The sequence below is a fragment of the Equus przewalskii genome, chromosome 1 (assembly GCF_037783145.1).
Source record: "Equus przewalskii isolate Varuska chromosome 1, EquPr2, whole genome shotgun sequence".
Lineage (NCBI taxonomy): Eukaryota > Metazoa > Chordata > Mammalia > Perissodactyla > Equidae > Equus > Equus przewalskii.
Window position 1 is genome coordinate 31,046,903 of NC_091831.1, and position 22,028 is coordinate 31,068,930.

The 22,028-nt window shown below is 46.1% G+C and overlaps 1 protein-coding gene across 2 annotated transcripts in view; it reads right to left on the reverse strand.

Annotated features, from left to right (window-relative positions):
- Positions 1 to 18,679: 18,679 nt before the first annotated feature.
- R3HCC1L (R3H domain and coiled-coil containing 1 like) overlaps positions 18,680 to 22,028 on the reverse strand; it is a 204,102-nt gene continuing 200,753 nt past the window's right edge. For both annotated transcript variants that reach the window (XR_011537138.1, XR_011537139.1), the window contains exon 10: positions 18,680 to 19,251. The gene's annotated coding sequence lies outside the window, so the exon portion shown is untranslated. The remainder of the gene's footprint in view (positions 19,252 to 22,028) is intronic.

Below are 22,028 nucleotides of genomic sequence, written 5' to 3' on the forward strand. Positions count from 1 at the left end.
GTGATTTCCTCTGTCTCATGTCTGTGGAAAATAATATTTGATCCAGACCAAGACACGTGATCAATCAGGCCTCGGCCCTATGGGGGCCTTGGCTCCTACAAGCCCCCAGCATGCCATCCCCTGAGCAAGGGGGACCGTGCTTCCCCAAGGTGGCGACCCTGCAGATCGGCCATGGATCAGGCAATGGGTCCCTTGCCGACTTCAGAACATAAAACTCTCACAAGGATAATAGGTCAGCGCCATCTTGTCACCTGATTTGTGGTTGCCCATCTCCCCTGGCGGTGGGGAGCACTTCCTCCGAGGCACGTGAACCTCACCTGCTTAGGTCGTTAGGCAGCCCCTCCTGCTCTGACAGCCCCCGGGTGGTGGTGTCTGGAGTCCGGGTGAGATGAGAGGTTTACAGCTCCAGGAGGAATTCAGGCGTCCCAGGTGTAGGAATGACAGATGTGGCTGGCCAGGCCACCTGCCGGCCTTGCGAGAGTGCATATTTCTGACACATGTTCTGTTTGCAAAGCATTTGACAACATTGAGCTCTTCTGTGGGACACTGATAGGACTCCCGCAGTGGAGGCAGAGACGCAGCCGGGAGCGTGCCTCTTCCCGAGCACGGGGCACAGGGCGGCTTTCGCTGGGCAGTGGGAGAATGTGCAACAAAAAGGAGCACAAGGCAAAATAAGGAGAAACACAAATGGACACAAATCTGAAAAAATATTTAACCTCACCAGGAATCAATGAAACGCAATTAAAACCAAGCTATGATGTTTTACCTATAAAATTGAGAAAAATTACTTGTAATAGAAAATGACCAGTGTGGGCAGAAAAGATACTCTCGTGCATTGTTGGCAGTGGCAAAAATTTGTATTTGATAATGAGACAGAAAAGCGAACATCCCAAAGCCAACCCATTTGGGGGGTTAGTCAACGTCTCGTCACGGAGCCTGAGGAGAGTATCAGAGACGTCCCCAAGGACTGAGGTACAGGCACATTCACGCAGTGTTATTGCAATAGCAAAATACTGGAAGCAGCTTAAATGTCCCAAAATAAAAAATTAGTTAATCATGACAACTGCATACGATGGAATATCAAACAGTAATTTTTAAAAAATCATGTTTTTGAAATTACTTTGTTTAATCACATGCAAAAATGCTAATAAAGTAAGATGCAGTGAGATCATGATTTTATTTATAGAGATATAAAGATAGATATCTTTCTGCCTCTGATAAATATGTATGTATATATTTATATATGTTAGAGATATCTTTATGATATACACATAAACATATGTGTATCATGCATATATATCATACATATACAGACAGAGACACTGAGAAAGAGACAGAGATGGAGACGAACAGAAACGGAGAGACAGCTGGGAAAGAATCCAGTACACTCAGGTGCTGCCAATGGCCTGAAGTCTCTCTGGCCACTTGGTGGCGATTTGGAAAATATTCCTTGCTATCCTCATATAACCTATCTTAGTTTAAGAACAAGCCCAAAGTAAATGGATGGGGCTTTGAAATTTAGTTTAAAATGATGATTTAGACCGAGTCCAAATGATTTGTGAATTACTTGTGCATTAATGTACATTTATCGATCATAAATGGGAGAATTTCAGACACGGTCTGAGTCTTGGATTCCCTTGGTGGAGGACTGGGGATCTCCCTCAACTCAGTTCCCTTAACAGCACAAAGGAGAAGGGTGGCGTGTTTTCAGTGTTTCAACAGCCCAATAGAAATCCTGGGTTCTTGTGAGGGGGCTGCAGGGGTGAACCCAAACCTGGACTGTGTCTGGTTTTATCTGAAATTACGTCAGTTTGGTTTTGCAGGCTGTCAGATGAGCAGCTCCGTGGCTGGTGAGACGTGTCTGTGAGTCGCAGGAGAACTGGAAGATGAGCTAAATTATACGGAGAAAACGACATTGGTTTGGTAGCTTGGTACGCAGAAATCTTTCAAAACAATGGGTCTCTTAAGAAAAAGTAATAAAGAGGGTTGTCAATAGTGAAAAAACGCTGGAGCCAGACCTGCGCTCTCTCCTCTGTTGGTTTGATCTCTCAGGACCTCTGGAGGAGTGTGGGTCTGGCTCAAATGCCGCTGTGCGTAAAGGCACTGTGATGCCTTCCTCACAGAGGCGATGGAAGGATCGTGTATGTAAACATAGCCCACCTAAGTCGGCGTACCCTATGACCCAGAATTCCACTCCCAGGTGTACATTCCAACAGAAGCGCTTACGGGTGTTCACCAAAAGACGCAAACCAGACTGCTCATAGCAGCACCGATGCAATACCACCACACTGGAAACTACCCAATGCCCCCAACAGTAGAATGGATAAGTAGGCCGTGGCACAGTCACACAATGGAATCCTACTCAGCAATAAGAATGAACAACATAGAGCCACACACCACAACGCTATGTTGAGTCAAGAAAGCCAGGCAAAAAATAATACAGGCTGTAGGATTCCATCTATAAAATGTACAAAAACAGGCAAAAGTACTCTATACTGTTAGAGAGTCACCTCTGGGAGTGTTAAGGACTGGAAGGGAGCCTGAGAAGGACTTTGGGGTGCTGGTAATAGCCTGCTGTTTGATCTGTGCGATGGTTACACAGATATGTTCAGCCTCCAAAACGTTCATCGAGCTCTATGTTTAGAATGTTGCAGTTTTCTTATTATTCTTCAACAGAAAGTTAAAAAGAAAAGTAGCTTGGTGCCTGGTGCAAGGTGACATTACCGTAGTCCTCCCTTATCCGCGGTTTCTCTTTCCTCGATTTCAGTTACCCGCTGTAGGACCACAGCTGACCACGGGGAACTGAAGCCACGAATAAGGAGGAAAGCAAAACTGAGGCTAGGAAGGGACTACTGTAAGGTTTAGTACTGTCCTCGCTTTCAAGCCTCCACTCAGGGTCTTGGAATGCATCCTGTGTGGATAATGGGGAGACTACTGTACTTATTAACATCATTACTGGAAAGCTCTTATTTACTGGCAAAGCCCTACATCTGAGACTAGACTAGGATGGGAAAATGAAAGAGGAGGGTAAGAAAGGAGAAGAAAGCAGAAAGGACAAGAGGGATGTGGTGGAGAGACCCTCAAGGTGCCTCTCACCCATGGTCTCTGCTTCCTGGTTTTCACACCCTTGTGCAATCCCCGCTCTTTGAAGGCAAGACCTGTAACTTGCTTCTAACCAACAGAATATGACAAAGGTGATGGGATATATGTGATTATGTCACAAAAATGATACCTTGCAAGAATCTCTCTCTCCCTGGCTGGCTGTGAGGAAGCAGGTGGCCACATTGGGAATCCCCCATGGCAAGTAACTTCTGCAGCCTCTAGGATCTGAAAGCAGCATCCAGCCAACAGCCAGCAGAAAACTGAGGCTCTCAGTCCTGCAACCTCAGGGAACCGAATGCTGCCAACAGGCACATGAGCAAGGAAATGGATGCATCCCCAGTTGAGCCTCCAGATGAGATTGCAGTCCTGGCCAACGACTGGATTTCAGCCTTCCAAGACCTTAAACAAAGGATTCCACTAAACCTGGCCGGACTCCTAACCTGTGGAAACAGATAATAAATCTGTCTTGTTTTAAGGCACTAACTTTGTGGTAATTTGTTACACAGTAATAGATAATATAAGGGAAGCCAAACAGCGACACACGTGATGGGTACAAAATATGTCTGATGATATGGATTGAAATTGTGCCCCTAGATTTGAAAGTATTTCCATTTAAAATGACCCTGTGATCTGGACATCTCTCCCGGGCTAGCCATCCATCTCCCAGTAGAGCTAAGTCTGGAGTCAGCCATCACTGAGGCCATCAGTCAGACACATCTGGGTTTAGATCCTGACTCTACCGCCATGTGACCTTGGGAAAGTTCCTTTCTGAGTCTCGGTTTCTTTTGACCAGCCAGGGATAGTGATGTCTTGCCCAGCATGAGGCAGACAACAAAGACTAGCTTCCTTCCTTCCTTACAAAATAACGTGTCACTGGACTCAGAAACAGAGGGTTCTGCCCGGTGAGAGGCACTCTGGAACATTCTGGGCACACCTGAAGCAAAGGAATGAAATTAAAGGCACCATGAAAAGAAATGGAGCAAGACTCCCCTAAGTTTCAGGTTTGGAGATCCCTCAGAGAGATGCTCCCCAGCTGGGAGGTTCCTGCCTGAGACAGCAGCACATATGCACACCTCCGCGATAAGCTGCACCAACTCACTCCCGCAGATCAATATATCAGGGCAAGAGAGAAGGAAGCAAGCAGGGCAGTTTGCCAAAGGCAGAATCTGTGTGTGGGCTGGTAAGCTGTATTTCTGGTCCAATAAATCAATTTGCCTTGAAAGAGCTCTTCCAACTCCATGACTGTAATTGGAGCTACCTTCCTCGGGGGCTGTTTGTTGCATTCAAGGTCAGGTGACAAGTACAGGTTTTTAGAGTCATGCACAGTCACTCCTCACCTGCCTCTGGGAAAAGCTCTGCAATATCTGGAGAATCAGCTAAAAACTAGTCTGTTGAAAAGTTAGGAGAAATAGGATTGAATTAACCTCTGATTTTTCTCCTTGTTGGATCTCCAAACTCACTCCAACGTTCTCTCCAGGACGCTCCCCCGAAACCAACATCTCTATTAATTTGCTATTTGTTGAATCTTGTTGTGACAGAGGTACCTGGGCACCAGCCCAAAAAAGAATCAGATAATAATAACAGCTGCTGTTTTTTGAGTCCTGATTCTGTGCCAGGCACTGCACCAACCATGCATTTTACATGCGTTATTTCACTTGTATCCACAACAAATCCAGGAGCCAAGTACACTGAGTGTCTGTTTTCACAGATGAGGAAACAGGCCCAATGAGGTTAAATAGCTTGCCTAAGGTCACAGAGCTGAGAGTTGACACAGTCAATATTTGAACTGAGGGCTCTCTGACACCAACAGTCATGTTCTAAGCAAGAAGCTCCACTCTGGATCCAACTAGTAGACACGTGGTTGCGTCATCAGCTAGTCCCACTGAATGTTGACTACTTGTGTGTAGGGCTATCTGGGAATGTGAAGCGATGGTCTCTAGTCTCAAAGCATCTACAGTCTAGTGAGGGGAGATGAAGAACACGCTATAGGGGTTATTAAGATCTCCAGTTCCGTAGGAATCTGTACAGAGCACTCTTGTGGAATTTGGAAAGACGAGCTGCCTGTGAGCAGGTAGGGTCAGGAAGTATTTCTTCCAGCAGAGGGGACTGGAGCTAGAGTGAGATCACCCCAGACTCTGGGGAGAAGACTCGATGAGAGAAAAGGATGAGGAGGGCCTTCGTGTTCCTCCAGGAGGCCTTGTGGCCAAGGCAGGGAGGTGGGAAAGGACAGAGAGCTCAGGAGCACACAGTTGAATGGGAAGAGGATTAGTGAAAGGCAGTGATGGGAAAAAAGGCAAGACAAAAGGCTCAAGCTGCTAAGACTGAATGCCCGGCAGAAGGCAGGCTCCGTTCTACAGCCAATGTGGAATTTGTTTGAGAAGATGCTGGGGTCTTTACATATGTTGGAGGGCGTCCAGCCCTTTAACTTGCTTAAGTGACCACATTCACAGTGTTGGCATAGACCATCCAAGGCAAGCTTCAGGACCCCCTTCATCCCCTCCCTTGGCTCTCTCCCAGCATACCCAAATGAGCTGTTCAGAGATAGAAATGAGGTAGGAATTGGGACATTGTCTTCAGGAGGCTGGAACCAGATCTTCAGACTATCACCCCCAATTAACTGTCCAGGCCAGGAGCTCAATGTGGGAGTGTCAGCAGGAGGCCAGTGTGACTCCTTCTGGTCTGTATAGAAGAATCCTGTCACCAGCAGCCTTGTTGCCAATGGCTCCTAATTCACCCCCGCAGAATAAAGGCGAGAGACCCTGGCCATGGGGGATGGATTTGAGGAGCTTTAGTTGGCAGTCCTGCTATTTCTCAGAGATGCTTGTAAAACCTTGTAAGTAATGGGCCCTAAAGCCTTTTATTCCAAGAGCAGCCCGGAAGCCTTTGCTGTGAGCACCTGCTTTGGGACCATGCCGCTGACCCACATTTCATCAGGGATCGAGGCAGATGGGAACCTAGGGGCTGAGTTTTGACTTGAGAAGCCAGAGATTCCTCTGCACACTGTATGAACTGGAGCAACCATATTTGGAGTCAGGAAGAAGTTTAATAATAGTAAACAAACTTCCTTGGAAAGGGATGGACTAAAGGGGAACTGGTTATTAGAGGAAAAAATTTTAAAACCACCACTGCTTTTATAGTAACCCTCTTCAGTCTATAATGAGAAAACCTCTCTTCTGCATAAACGACCTCCTAACGTGAGTCACCCCAAGACCCAGCTCCCAACCCTTAGCCAGGAAGCAGGAGCACAATGGAGCAGTCAGGTGTAAATTATAGGAGCCCGGCAGGGCAGGAAGCTGGGTGAGTTATAATCGTAGAGTAAATTAATTTCACATAAGTGGGATTAGCAGTTAAATAAATAGCAATCCCACCACTAAAGCTGTCTGGAATGCTGAGTGTCTGTCTCCTGCCAGGGGACAGAAAAACCTCATGGCTGAGCAGAAATCAGGTCACAACACGGTCGCCTACCAACTCTTAAGGACAACTCCCCTGGAAATATAAGGCAGAAAATGTTTGTGTTAGAAAAGACATTCCAGTTGGGAAAAGGAAGTAATAGGTGGGTGGAAAGCTGCCTCCCATCGACGGGTCATCCACCTTTTATGGCGGCCACGATGCCGCATGAGCCGGCATAGCCTGAAATGCACCCAGAATAGTGGAGGAAGGGTCGTCAGGATTTGGGGTAAATTGAGAACAATGACTTCTAAGGATGGACCCGTCAGGAGCTTCCATTCCAAGCTGAGGACGAATTGGTTTTATTTTTAAATTGTCAACCTCTTGTTTGTTTGTTTGGGCTTTTTAAGGCTTCTGTCCCTTTCACAGTTTGAAAGCGACCTCTGTTCAGGTGAGCGAAGTGCTGAGTTCTTTGGGATCTCAGAGGATGCAGGGCGTGGTGGGGACAACAGAGTCTGAGGTAAGTCAGGCTGAGGCGGTTTCCTGATCTACGGAGCGGGGTCAGTCGTACTTCATAGAGTTGCTGTGAGGACTAAATTAAACTGTCAAAAGCCAAAGCCCCTAACTCGAGTCCTGACATGCTGAAGATGGACATGTGAACAAACAGCCGCTCTCCTTCCCTGCCCTCCCCACTTCCTGTAAAACAATGTAGCCAAATAAGAGAATCCATGTTGAACGCTACCCGAAGGAGTCTATGTCAATATCGAAATCCTCCCGAGGGCGGGTGAACGACCTGCCCTTTAGGGAACTCTCCGCAAGGACCTCCAAGCATGCTTCACAAGGCCGGGCCTCTCACTTTCGGCACTCGGTTAGAACCTTAGCTAAGTCAAGGTGGATTTGCAACCAGAGGCTGCGGGGGGTTGAGAGGGGAGGAACATTCTTATGAGTCCTTTCCCAGTGATGGGAAAAAAGGCAAGTCAAAAGGCTCAAGCTGCTAAGACTGAATGCCCGGCAGAAGGCAGGGATTCCGAAGCTTTTCTGACTATGCCCACTTGAGCAGGGCTGCAGAGCACCAACATCCCACCTATCGCACGTCTGTCCTGAGTCTGGTAATTAGAGGGGCAGGGTTTAGGGGAAGGAGATGAGCACTGCAGAGGAGCCGAATGAATTTGTTGCATTGAGCTTGTAGAACGTGCGACATACACGACTCACTTCCTGTTTATGTTAAAAGAGAAGAACCTGACATTATACACTCCATTTTATATTATAAATGAATGCCGTATGGTCTAAAAAATAACCCTACCAATTTTATTATACTAATCTTGATTATAAGATGAAAGCTATTTGAATAGCACAAATCCACAGGCAAGCAATGAAGTGTCCCCAAATAACAGTGTGACCAATTGTGCCAGGTTGCCCAGGTTTTCCTGGTTTTAGCACTGAAAGTTTCACAAAACTGGGAAAACTCTCATCCTGGCAAAACCCTCAGTCTGGGCACACTAGGTGGGCTGGTCACTCAAGCATATAAGGAAACTGTGAGGGATTAGGTCCGTATCTCCTTTAGCAATAGGGGTGTGTGAGTGAGTACTTACTGAACAGCAGTTCATTTATATATAACATCTAGATAGCGGACAATTTTATAAAGCCAAAATACACGCTCTAGGACAAACCGAAAACTGCTCATCAGACTAAAATGGACGACGAGTGCACAAAATCAATAGTAATTTATAAATGAAAAGCATGAATAACAGCAATGGAAAACCACAACAGCTCAAAACAACTGCTGAAGAACTAACTAAAAAAGCATCTTTCCAAACGCTGGAGAAATTCCGCCTGTGGATAAAGCACAGCGTAGCCAGCCCCGGTGGTGCAGTGGCTAAGATTCAGTGCTCTTACCGCTGCGCCCCGGTTCATTTCCTGGTCAGGGAACCACACCACCCATCTATCAGGTGTCATACTGTGGCAGCTGCCTGTTGCAGTGATGCTGAAAGCTATGCCACCAGGATTTCAAATACCTGGGGGGCACCCCTCCCCTTCTCCCTGAGGGAGCTCTTCTTGGCCCAGTGCTTCCAGCGGGACCACTTGACATTTTCCTGTCCACACACCATTTGCAGAAGGGTCACCCATGGTGGACAGGTTTCAGTGGAGCTTCCAGTCTAAGACAGACCAGGAAGAAGGACCTGGCCACCCACTTCCAAAAAAATTGGCCCTGAAAACCCTATGAATAACAGCAGAACGTCGTCTGATACAGCACTGGAAGATGAGAGGATGGCTCAAAAAGACCAAGCAGGGCTCTGCTCTGCTGTTCCCCAGGTCACTAGGACAGCACTAACAAAGCGCAGTGTGAAATAACAACTTTGAGTCCTCAGTAAACCCTGGAAATGCTAATTTTAGTTTATGAATATCAGATTTTTGTGGATTACTGGCAAATAGCCTTTAATTGTAGGTGAGGAGGAAAGTCCCTGGACCATGTGTGTGAGTCACCTGTAGGAACCACAGGAAAGGTGAGCATTCTTGAGTCAGTTCATGGTCATCAGAATGACACTTAGTTCCCACCAAGGTGTCAAGGCCAACACTTTGAAAGTCACTGCTTTAGCTCATTTAATAAATGAGAAAACCGAGGCCCAGACAAGTTAAATGACTTTTCCAAAGCTATAGTTGCCATGGAGACTTCAAAAAGACTTTCTGAGTGTTATAGAAGTGTGTTAGGGAAGCAGAGTTGTGGGAATTTTGTCCTATTTAGCCATCCCTCCAGTTACACCTAAAATAGTGAAAGAGGATTAATCCAGTTGACCTCCAAAAAGATATATTGAAGTTCTAACCCCTGGTATCTGAGAATGTGAGCTTACTGAGATATAAGGTCTTTGCAGGTGTAATCAAGTTAAGATGAGGTCATATTGGACCCTAATTCAATATGACTGGTGTCCTTATAATAAGAGGGAAATTGACACACACACAGGAGAAGGCCGAGTGGAGACGCAGACATAGAGGGAAGACGGCCTTGGGAAGATGGAGAGACGATCTGATTTATGTTGCCACAAGCTGAAGAACACCTGGGCCACCAGACGCTGGAAAAGGCATGGAAAGACCCTCCCCTGGAGGCTTAGGAACGAGTATGTGCCCCCTGACACCTTGATTTTGGACCTTGAGCCTCCAGCACTGCGAGAGGATAAAGTTCTGTTACTTTAAGCCACCCGGTTTGTCACAGCAGCCCCAGGAAACTAATAAAGGACCCCTGAGTGGCTCACAGCCCCCAGGCGCTGGGTGTGTTCCCTCTCTTACCTCTCCCTGCAGCTGGCTGGGAACAAAAGAGAAGAGGAGTTCCTGTCAGTCTCTTCATTCTGTCTTTTCTGTCTCTGCAGAAGCAGCATCGAGGGCTTTGGGGCCTCCCTCCCCTGGGTGGGCACACAGGTTGGGCGAGGAGAGGGTGGCATGGTGTCTGGGTACTAGGAGGGCGAGGAGCCCTGGGGGGCACCCCTCCCCTTCTCCCTGAGGGAGCTCTTCTTGGCCCAGTGCTTCCAGCAGGACCACTTGACATTTTCCCGTCCACACACCATTTGGCAAGGGCAAGAGATTCGATGAGCCGTCCTGCCCTTCACTGTTTTTCCGTAGGACAAATGCAAAGAGCTCATCAGATTACCGGGGTAAAGGCTTCCTCTGTGGAAACTGAGAAGGTTGCATATTATCTTGCTCTTGCGTTTAACATCTTCTTATAGATGCAGCACGCAGACTTGGTTGGGTTACAAACTGCTCTGTGATCTGACTGCCTGCAAACTTCCACCCAGAGGAGAGAGAGAGTGTCCCCAGGCCAGGATGGCACCAGCCAGGGCAAGGCCCCTTGGTGCAAATACCCGACACAGAGTGTGGTCTCAATTTCATAAAATAAACGTACTTACATGTGTACCTGCATATTAAAATATCTGGAAAGAAAACACCAGAATGTTATCCATCCAGGGTAGAATTATGAGTGTTTTTATTTTATGTTACTTTTATTTCTTTTCTAATATTGCTACAATAACCAAGAAGAAACGATGTAATAAAACTAACAAAAGAAAAAATTCAGCCATGATTATAGCTCTCGAGGACAAATACTGTCAATATGTTGATGCTTGACAGATAGATGAAAATACTGGGAGAGCTACAATGATAAACTCCATGTAACACATAGCATTAATCCTTTCTTACTCCAGAAAGGATGTAGACGGCTTTTTCCTGTGAAGCAATTTTTTTTTCTAGTTGTGATCATCCTGTGTTTACAAACCTGTGGTTTTACTTGAAGACGCAACAAGCATTTCCCCATGTTGTTCTAAACCATCCATAATAATCATAATATTAACGGGTGCATAATAGTCCATTAGGTATATAAACCTTCATTTACTTAGTCCCTATAACTGACATTTTCATTGTAGGTTTAGAAACTTTTAGTGCAGAATTTTGTATTTTACTTCTAGCATCAAAATTCAGAGGGCCAGGTAATTTACAAGTTGTATTATCTCTCTTAATCCCCTTGGTTTATTGTTCTTAGTGAGCAATAAATTACTTTGTAACTCTCTATGGTATATCTGTATGTGTTTATTCATGTCTCATCACAGTGTCATCTCCTTTTCTCAAAAATACAATTTTTTGAATGTTTCCAGCATTTTGGGTCCCAGGGTCCAATTTGATTTGCCCTCGTTGGAATAGCACCTGCCTTTCTGTGGAAGCTGAGAGAGGGTTTGTCGAAATCGGTTGAGAGCCAGGATTCTCCTAACACGTCTGGCCGATGAAGTTGGCTGTACCTGGTCCAGGGGAGCCTGGGGTCTGGGGGTCTCCCCGTGTCCCCTCCCACCAACACCGCACCCTGAGATTCAGCCACCTTTTGGATTTAGGGTTGTTTTGCCCTGTACTAGCCAGGTCGTGACCAGGCGTTCATGCTGTTTTTCACTGTGACTGGCCTTGTTGGGTTGAAAGTGATTTTGAATGTCAATTGTTATCCAGTAAAAGAACACTATTTCTGCCACCAGGTCTCCATTTTCCTAAAACGCCAGTGCTTTTTCCTCTTGAATCCTGCCTTCCCTTCACCCATATGACATCCCCGCCTTTCTGCAAGGAGGCAAACATGTGGCATAGGCCATGCCACTCCTCATCCCTTGCCTGTGGCCAAATTATGAAATGGTCACTACATTCTTTCCAGCAAACCCCGGACACGGCATTGACCCCATGGCACTTGAGGTAGAAAACTATGTCATCCCTGGAATGTTTAATACGTCTCTTCTAATGCTGATACCCTGTAAACTTTTATCCAAATCTTTCCACTTTCATCTTTTAATTTAAAATCTGAATTGTGTAGGATTGCAAACAGAACATAAGAAGTCTCTGCAATTACACAAATCCAGACGTGAGGAATCCTGATGCAAGGAACAGAGCCTGCCAGGACCGAGCAGAATGGAGCAGGGACAGAGTGGAGCAGGGACAGCCTGGAAGCTGCAGTGAGAGGACCAGCAGCACGTAGACAGTAAATCCAAACCAGCTGAGAACAGAGACACTTCCTAACCACACTTTGCTAAGGATTTTCACTGGTCCTCGGTGAGGAGTGATTGCAAATTAATATCAGAATCCTGCTGTGTATATATAATTATGCTTAAGTTTACCTGACAGTAAACTGTCTACAATTCTCACTCCATTGTGTGGGTTCAGACAACTTCAAACAATTCTTTTGTTGTCTTTAGAAGTCCTAGAGTAAAAACCTTACTGGATATCATTATAATTATAAATCTGTACCCGAGGCTGCCCCAAGTGACTGTAGCAAATAAGATTCCAATTCTCAAAATGAGAAGACCAGGTTAATAGAACCCTTTCTGGAATCCTACTTTAATAAAGCTTAGCTCTGACCGGAGGTACCACACATTCCAGCAGCAGACAGGGCTTACATGGGCAGCCGTGCGTTCATCTCACAAGCATTTACTGAGCACCTGTGATGGGGCAGGCACTGCCCTAGGTGCCAGAGATACAGCAGAAAATAAGACAGAGTCCACAACCTCGAGATGCCTCTGGGAAGTACATTAGCAATAAAGATATGAGTGGGAAGAGGGTTTTAAGAAGAAAAGGTCTGGAATAATCACTAGGGGATAAGGATGAGGGAGACGATGAGAAATATGTAGGGCTGATGTAAGACCATGACTATATGGTGACAGACCAGGTCCACGGAATCCAGATGAAACATTTAGAATAAAGAGATGAGAGGGCTTGTCTTTCTGTTTCGTACTCTGGGGGCAGAAATAGCAGAAAAAGTGAGATTCTGGAGGATTTGGATGGTTTTGAACTTCAAGATGTCAGGCGGCAAGTGCTCTGTAGTGTGTGCAGATGGCTTGAAGTGGGGCACGTGAGCGAGGAGAGGAATGCACGTCCCCCTGGAGTACAGGGAGATGGAGTCTTTAGGGAGCGAGGGTTGAAATGCTCATCTTGGAGCACAGCTGCTGGAAGCATGGCCAAAGACATGCAGGCAGGCGACAGAAGAGGGAGCATTTCATCAGGTTCCATCCTTGCGCAACGCCAAGGGAAAGCTTGGAGGCGACCCAGCTTTGTTAATCCTCAGCCTCGAGGAGCTTAATTGCCAGGAAGGGTATAGCTGTTGGGTTCTCAGTAAAGGAGATGGAGCTTAAATCAGAGCCTTTAAAATTACTGATGGAATTTATAACTCTACCCTCGGGCCATTCAGCCCTGGGGTGCATGATGGAATCCAGCGGGGCCTCGTCTATTCACAAGGCTTGAAGTTGAGAACAATCTGAAAGTCCAAACCACTGCATCCTCCAGACTCCCATCCTCTGCTCCTCAGACCTCCACTCTGTTACTGTGGTTTGCAACTGCTTTTCCTGTCCCCATCCACTTGTCCCGAGGGGCCTGGCCTCATTTGATAATAAGGAAAATTCTAGAATGCCTCCTTGTATCTGTACATAGCTCACAGCTTACAAACTTTTAACAATTTTTATTTCATTTGATAGAACATCATGGAGACAGAGGCAGAGTACATGTTATTATCCCTCCGTTTCACAGTGGAGCAAACTGAGGCTCAGAGAACAGGCGAGTATTTTCTCAGAGCCTCATAGCTAGTAAACGGTGCTAGACTTCCAACCCAAATCGTTTGACTCTAAAGACCGCTGCATTATGAGAGGTCTTTGTAAGACACTGTGTCTGCACAGTTGACCGTAAGCTGCTGACTGGTCTTCAGTCTTACAGCTGAATCTTATGTTTTTGGATCAGGACTAATGCCTGAGAGAAGAAGAAATGCTCCCTCCCAGCAGTCAGGTTTGGAGGCTGTGGGGGCCGACCCCATCTCTGCTGGACAGAAGGAGAGGGTGGTAAGGACGGTGGCCAACGCAAAGGCATGAGTAAAACTCAACCTGCGGGCTCTGCCCCAGCCCTAATCCAGTCTGCGGTGGCCAGAATCTTAGCCCCGGTGCTAGAAATTCTGGTGCAGTAGTCATCTGTTGTTGGGCCCTCAGCATCCATTTCTGCTTCATTTGTAACAGCATTTGGAGAGTTAGATGTCTCCTCACCGCGTGCCGCCCTGGGGCTCTTCCCTCCCTTGGTCTATGGGCGAACATGTGTGCACAGGACAACCATTCAGGCTCTCTCCTGGAACTTCAACAATTGCACAGAGCGAGAGGGAAATCGCTGGAGCAAACTCGTTCCGGGGGCAGAGCCCCGGGGAAGCTATTAATGACTTTCTCCTGCCCAGACCCTAGAACACTCTGGTTCTTGCCTTTTTCAAAGCCCTGTTCTCCTACATTCCACTGGATTCTGGAAGCCCCCCGGGACCCCTGCAATCACACCCTCTCTCATCTACGCTGGTTAGAATGAGGTCTGTTGTGTGCAACAGAGAACAGTTGCTCGGCTCCATCTCCCTTCTACTCCCTGTGTCTTCTTCCTCCTCTCTCTCCGTCTCACGGGAAGCAGGAAAGAGCCCTGGAATCCAAGTCAGAAACCCGAGTTTGAGTCTGGTCTCTGCCACCTCACAGCTGAGTAATCGTGTACAAACTGTTTAACCTTTTGAAAACTCAGTTCCCCCACCAAAACGTACGGATAACGCTAATTGCTCCATCAGTTTGTTGTAAGGATTAATGAGATAGCATCTAAAGGACCTAACATTGTAGTAGGATCTACCCCGGAGCAAAGGACTGGACATGTATAGGCACTGTCCTTCTTTCCTGCTCAGTTCCGCTCCCTCTCCATCACCCTCCTGTTTATTTCCATCTCCCGCCTCCTCCTTCTCGCTCTTCTTTCTTCTCTCCTCTTCCATCTCCCTCTGCTTCTCCCTCGTCTCTTCCCCATTGCCAACGCCCCACGTCCATCTCCCCCCTCCACCCATCACCATCCCTCTCACCTCCGACTCCTCCATCTCCAGTCCTCACCCTCCTGCTCTCACCACATAGCCAGCAAACTGGTGACACTCAGGGTGAGGCCTCCACTTAACCGCAAATTAACGAGTTATATGTACATGGGACACTTTTTTTTTTTATTAAAGATTTTATTATTTCCTTTTTCTCCCCAAAGCCCCCTGGTACATAGTTGTATATTCTTCGTTGTGGGTCCTTCTAGTTGTGGCATGTGGGACGCTGCCTCAGCGTGGTCTGATGAGCAGTGCCATGTCCGCGCCCAGGATTCGAACCAACGAAACACTGGGCCGCCTGCAGCGGAGCGCACGAACTTAACCACTCGGCCACGGGGCCAGCCCCCATGGGACACTTTTCATGGTGCTTTTATCAACACATCATGAGACGTCAGGTCAATTAAAAGGATAGTCTAAGATAAATAAGGATAAGGAAGGAATTCATAAAGCTGAGGGTCACTGTTTACCCTGGGGGAAGAAGACAGAACTAGAGCCAGACCCACAACTCCTCCTTGCTCTGTAAGGGGAGCCTTGTCCTAGATACTTTGTGAGAAGAAGAGGACAGGCCTGGAAGTATTCTCTACAAAGAGAAGTAAACACGCTGGCACCCCGGGCACCAGGCGAGACAACCGTCCCTTTTCAGTCTGGAGTGAAGAGAGCCCGGAGCTGGCGCACACGCTGAGTAGGCTAAGGTGAGGTCGTAACGCCAGCTCCATCAGGCTGGCTCCGAGTCAGGCGGTGTGTGTGGGGCTGAACAACCCTCTCCTTTGTGCATACATCTCCTGTTTCATGCCGTGTGTGGAAAGAGGGGTCAGCGGAGCCTCTATGTGTTCCCCAGAGGGGTATGTTGTTCCCCAGACTGTGATTAGGCTTCAGGAAGTCAACAGACGGCCAACAGATCGGGGTCTGACTCAGGCTGTTGAAATGTGGAGGCAAAGCCAAGGCTGCTCTGGATTCCATCCTGCCTGTCTCGCTTGCTGTGGGCAGTTCACGCTCTGCACTCCTCACGTGGCCTCCTTTCATCTGACTTTCCTCCCACCCAACTTGAAAGCAGGACTATTTTTTTTTTTAATTTTTGGTCTTAGATAATAATTAACCATTGACTTGTCTCCACGCAGCTTCCAATAGCCTTCGAGGCAGAAGCGTCTCGGGCCGAAGTGGCGAAAGTTTCAGCCCGGTGGCCTAACCTGCTCCTCCTTTGTGCCGAGCCAGAATGCAGTTCAGATCACTCTTCCGTCAAGTGACTTGTCTTCCTGTTCAGATGCATGTGCCCAAGTGACCACTGCAGTTTGGGCCACATCAGTAGTCTTCCTGGGATTTTATATCCAATGAGGGCTGTCTGAGTGAGGCCTCTTTGTGGCCCATCTAGAGTTGTGTCTCTAACCTAAAACTTTCAAAATTGTTAAAAACCTGCATCTGAAAGTGTGGAAAAAGTTTAGGTGACCAGAGAGCCCTCAGAGAACAAAGGGACAGGGCAAGAAAGAAGAGGTCTTGAGATTTGCTTCTCAGATGCCTAAAAATCATGGCAAAAAGTGAGGTTTTGAAGGAAAACCGTCTGGAAATTAAGCTAAATTCACTCCCTAGAACAAATAAATGGACCATGGAGAGGAAACTGCCCTGATGTCCAGTTTGCCAGGCAGTCTCGGTAGGGGGCCCAAACCAGGAGAGTTAGGGTGGGCCAAGCGAGGCAGTTGCCCAGGGCGGACGGGAAGCCCTGGCCAGAGGGAGATTCAGGGCACGCATCCCAGGCACGGCAGCCACGCCAGGGCTGAGGAGGCAAGGGCAGGCCAGAAGCAGAGAGACGCACCGTTAGGTCACAGTCTGGAAAATCAGGAACGCTCGGGAAGGAAAGAGCCAAATAGGCCATAGTAATGGTTTTAGGACAAGAACTACGGATGCTGTGAGTGAATTGACAGATTCCCCAAATGCATGGTCCTGGAGCAGTTGATCTCTGGCTCTCAAATCACCAAAGACCCACTCAAGGTTTGGCTGCACATGATCTCAGTAACTCAGTCCATTAGTGGGTCCAAATGAAGCGCCAACTATATGCCCAAGGTTGGGCTAGGCACGTGAGGGATATAAGAACAGGCTGAGACCTCTGCCCTCAAGTGGCTTACAAGCTACCTCCTGGAAGTCATGCCAACCAAAGCCAGAGAAGTAAGTTCAGAGCAAGAAGTGGAGAAATAAGTGGGAGTTGAATTGTTGCATACGGATTTCTGGAAGAGAAAGGCTTGAATCAGAACACGAGGAATGGCTGTAATTTAACAACAAGGAAACTTTTTGGCCTGGGATCAAGACAGGTCAGTGTGGAAGAATGCCATGATTGATTAGTGATGTCTGCATGAGCTCAAGAATGGCAGCATCCTGCCGGCTATTCACCATCTCCCACCTCGATGATATTTAAAGGCCCTTTGATCTTTAATGGTCCATGACTAATGGCATTTGTGTTAAGATACAGCCACTCAGAGGCACTCAGAGTCCCTGTTACTTAGACTGGTCATGGGATCGGGGAGACAGGTATTATACTTGTCTGTATTTCTCACCCAGAAACCTGAGAAATTGGTTAGTCTGGTCTAGAATCCTCCCCACTGCAAACACCCTGGCCACTCTGGGCAAACAAACAAACAACCAGAAACTTCAGAAAACAACAGATGGAAAGAAAACCAAGGGAGTGGTTAATATATAATTGAGAATTTCCTTTGGGAGAAGGGCAAGGAATTCCACTGGGGAGGGCATGCAAGGGTATCTAAATTCCTTGGAATATTCTGTTTTTAAAGTGGGCTGGTAAGTGCTTGAGTGATCATTTTGAGTTATGATTTGTATGGATTTCATGCACACACGTTTTAATGTATGATGTATTTTATCCAAACACACACACCAATTCTTGGGTCAAGTAAGAGAAATAATAGGCTGGGCACGATATCTGACATCAGCTGTATCTAAATTGAGCTACAAATTCCTCCAGAGGCTCCCCACTTCTAGGTCGTAGTAGAAGGACCTGTTTACTACAAGAGTCTATCACTTCCAGTGATGGTGACAACCCAAGACTTAGAGTTGCCTGCTCTGTCACTTATTAATATACCCCAACTTGTTTACATTAATGTTATTATTTTCTTACCTGTAAAATGGGGATAGTGATTGCCTACATTAAAGTGTTGGCATGAGGTAATAGGGAAAGATGGATATCAATGCTCCAGAAAGTTGCGTATTTTATTAACAGCTGCCCATGTGGGTGTTACCACCATCTCCGAGGTTCCAGTGATGCGTTTTTGCGGCTCCTGTGCCTTCTTCAAGACTCCCAGTGTCCCAGTTCACCTCAAAGCTCTATTGCAGTCATCAGAAGAAGTCTGTGATCCTCTTCTCATTGAGCCAGGCTGCTGCTTTCCCAGAAAAAGCTTTGTCTTCTGCCACCCTGGCTGTCTGAGAAGGGACCTCCCTTTCTGGAGATTGCCCCCAGGTCCTCTATCCCTAGATGAATGGCCACCCCTGGGGCCTAGAGCCCCCCAAAACTAGGACTTTCTAGGTGACTTTTCTAGGTCGCACACTTCCTCCCTTCAGAGCCCATGCCATCCTCGCCTTACCTCAGGGTCACTGTTCTGGAAAATGTTCATCTCAGGCTCTCTACACTTCCAATCCCCTTAGGAAAGCACAGAGTGCTGCTACTTTAGGGACCACTTCCCAGCTCTCTAGGAGGTGCCTGGCCATCCCCATTGACCTAATTTATTCCCATGAGGTACTGGGGATTATTATGCAAAGCCCCACTCAACCCACACGTATTAATTCTCTCTTACTGTGTTACAAATTACTCCAAAACTTAGTGACTTAAAACAAGAAGCATTTATTATCTTGCCAGTTCTGTGAGTCAGGAATTCAGAAGTGGCTTAGGTGGTGGATCAGGCTCAGGATCTGTCCTGAGGCTGCAGTCCAGCTGTCCGCCAGGCTGCAGTCATCCAAAGGCTGGCCTGGGGCTGGATGCTCCGCTTCCAGGCTCACTCACGTGGCTGCCAGCAGAAGGCTTGAGCTCCTTGCTGGCTGTTGGCTGGAGGCCTCTGTTCGTCACCATGTGGGCTTCTCCTTTTGACACGGCAGCTTGCTTCCCCCAGAGCAAGTAATCCGAGAGAGAAAGCAAGGTAAAAGCCACGTCTTTAAAAAATTTTTTCAGATTCCTCGTTGTCTTTTATTTAATATTTTCAAAAAGTCGCATGTAGTAATATTGACAAACTAGATGTTAACATTTACCATTATCTGTAGCTCAGATCAGGTGATGAGGATCTGTTGTGCACTGCAGTATCTTCTGTTTTTTAATAACCGCTTTGTTGAGATGTAATTCACATGCCATTGCCAACTGCAAACAGGCTGGCCACAACGGGCTAACAAACAAACAACTGAAAAACCTAGAAAACAACAGGTGGAAAGAAAAGTAATGGAATGATTAACATAAAGTTCAGAATTACCTTTGGGAGAAGCGAGGGGAACCCCACCGGGGAGGACACACGAGAGAATCTAGGTTCCCGGGACTATTCTATTTTTTAAGCTGGCTGGTAAGTATTTGGGTGTATGCTATGTGAATATTTTTAATATAGTCACAAGGTTGTGCAACCATCACCACAATCAATTTTTAGAACATTTTCATCACCCCAAAAAGAAACCCCATAACCGTTAGCAGTCACTCCGCATTTCTCCCTAAGCCTCTCAGCAAGAGACAACTGGTAATCTACTTTCTGTCTTTACGGATTTCCCTATTCTGGGCATTTCATATAAGTGCGATCATATGATATGTGGTCTTTTGTGACTGGCTTCTTTCACTTAGCGTAATATTTTCGAAGATCATCGTTCTGGTAGCATATATGAGTACTTCCTTTTGTTTTATTGCCGAATAATATTCCATCGTGTGGATACACCACATTTTATTTACATTCATCAATTGATAGGCATTGGGTTGTTTCTGCTTTTCAGCTTTTAGGAATAATGCTGCTATAAACATTCATGTACAAATTTTTGTGTGGACATATGTTTTTATTTCTCTGGAGTAAATACCTAGGAGTGGAATTGCTTGTTCATATGGTAACTCAATGTTTAATATTTTGAAAAACTGCCAGACTGTTTCTCGAAGTGATGGCACCATTTTACATTCCCACCAGCAGTGTATAAAGGTTCCAATTTCTCCACATCCATGCCAACACTTGTTATTCTCTCTTGTTTATTATAGCCATCCTAGTGGGTGTGATGTGATGTCTTGTTGTGGCTTGGATTTGCATTCCCCAATGGCCATGGAGGTCAAGCATCTTTTCATGCCTTTATTGGCCATGTGTATATCTTATTTGGAGAAATGTCTATTCAGTTCCTTTGTCCATTTTTTGGTTGGGTTATTTGTTTATATTATTAAGTTGTCGGAGTTCTTTATATATTCTACATACAAGACCCTTATCAGACATAATTTGCAAAAAGTTTCTTCCATTCTATGGGTTTTCTTTTCTCTTTTTCGACCAAGACTTTTGTCTTAAAGCAAAAATTTTAAAATTTTGGTTATACTCACTTTGTTTTTCCCGTCTGTTCTTTGTGCTTTTGGTATCATATCTAAGAAACCATTTCCTAATCCAAGGTCATAAGCATTTTCCCTGTTTGCTTCTAAGAGTTTTGTATATAGTTTCAGATCTCACAGTCAGGTCTTCGATCCATTTTGAGTTAATTCTTGCATATGGTGTGAGATAGGGATCCAACTTCATTCTTTTGCATCTGCACACAATGTATTTTATGACCTAACCTCATGTGATTTACCGTTATTTCTGCCATATTCTGTTGGCCGCACAGGGCAATACTGTTACAGTGTGGAAAGGACTACACATCGCCTCTGGTCATGGAGACCAGGAGAATCACTGGGCATCATCATGGAACCTGGTTCCCATACCACAGTCTTTCCATATTTGTAAATCAGGGAAATTCCTTGATATTACCTTTACTGAATAACAAAACAAGATTATGAAATATTCCCTCATCAATAAGTGGCAGCTAATTTATTCCTCTACTATTGATCGACTTTCTTTTCAGTCCTGGTAATAATAAGATCTACCATTTCTTAAGCAACTACTTTGTTCCTGGCACACAGGAACTCATTAATTCTCATTACTCATTATTTCTAATCCCCACTTATTGGGGATTAGAAACAAGGGAATTTTATACCCATTTATTGATAAAGGAACCAAAGGAGAGGTTAAATAATGTGTCCAAGGTCACCCAGCCAAGAAGCCGTAGTCAAGTTCTAGAATCTTGGTTCATGGGACTGCAGAGTCCTTCCTTTCTCCTCCCCAACCCCTGTCCAAAATCTCCCGGACGTGCTCATTGGGGCTGGGCCTCGCCTGCTTCTCTGCTCTCTCTATGCCACATCAACCTGGTTATTCTTAAAATCAGCCTCCTCAAAACACTCAGAAGTGGACACCGAGGAGCCACCAGCATGAGTTTGCACACGATCAAGATGCAGGGTTTGGGAAGTGGGTGCCGGGTTGTTGGTGGGCCCCCTGGGGTCTGCTGGGTTCAGCTGCCATTCTCGTTGCTACAGCAGCTTTCTAAGGGATTGTACCAAAATTCAAAATATACCCCAAGTCCATTTTTATTTGCATTTTATAATCTATTTTGAATAGCTGAGCTCCTTAATAGTTATCCAAAGTATATTATTTTCCTTTAAAAGCACACTTTAAAATGTTCCACAGCACCCAATATGATTTTATTACATCTTGGAATCAAATTGCTTTCTAAAATTAATGTCTAATTTTATGACTCAAGACTATCAGAAAATAAGCCTAGTTACACATTCAAAAAGTACATTGCTGGATGCTTTTACATGTGCCCATTCCAAAAGGAGGGGTGACGTGCCCCTCTCTCTCTCTCCTGCATGTCAAGGAGAGTTAGAGACTAACGGATGAGCATAGAGACAACAGGAATATTTTTGGCCCCCAAAGAAATTTAAAGCCATTTTCAAACATTAAGTTCCCTGTACCTTTTAGGGAGGATGAGATATTGCAATCTGGGGCTTTTTCACTGTTTAAGACTTGCCATTAAAAAACAGCTGCTGTTTTTCTCCTTTAAACACACAGGCAGAGGTTCTCCTTGTGCTCCAGTCGTTTCCATCCCACTTCCTAACCGCTAGGGATTTCACGTTTTAGGGAGGGGCCAC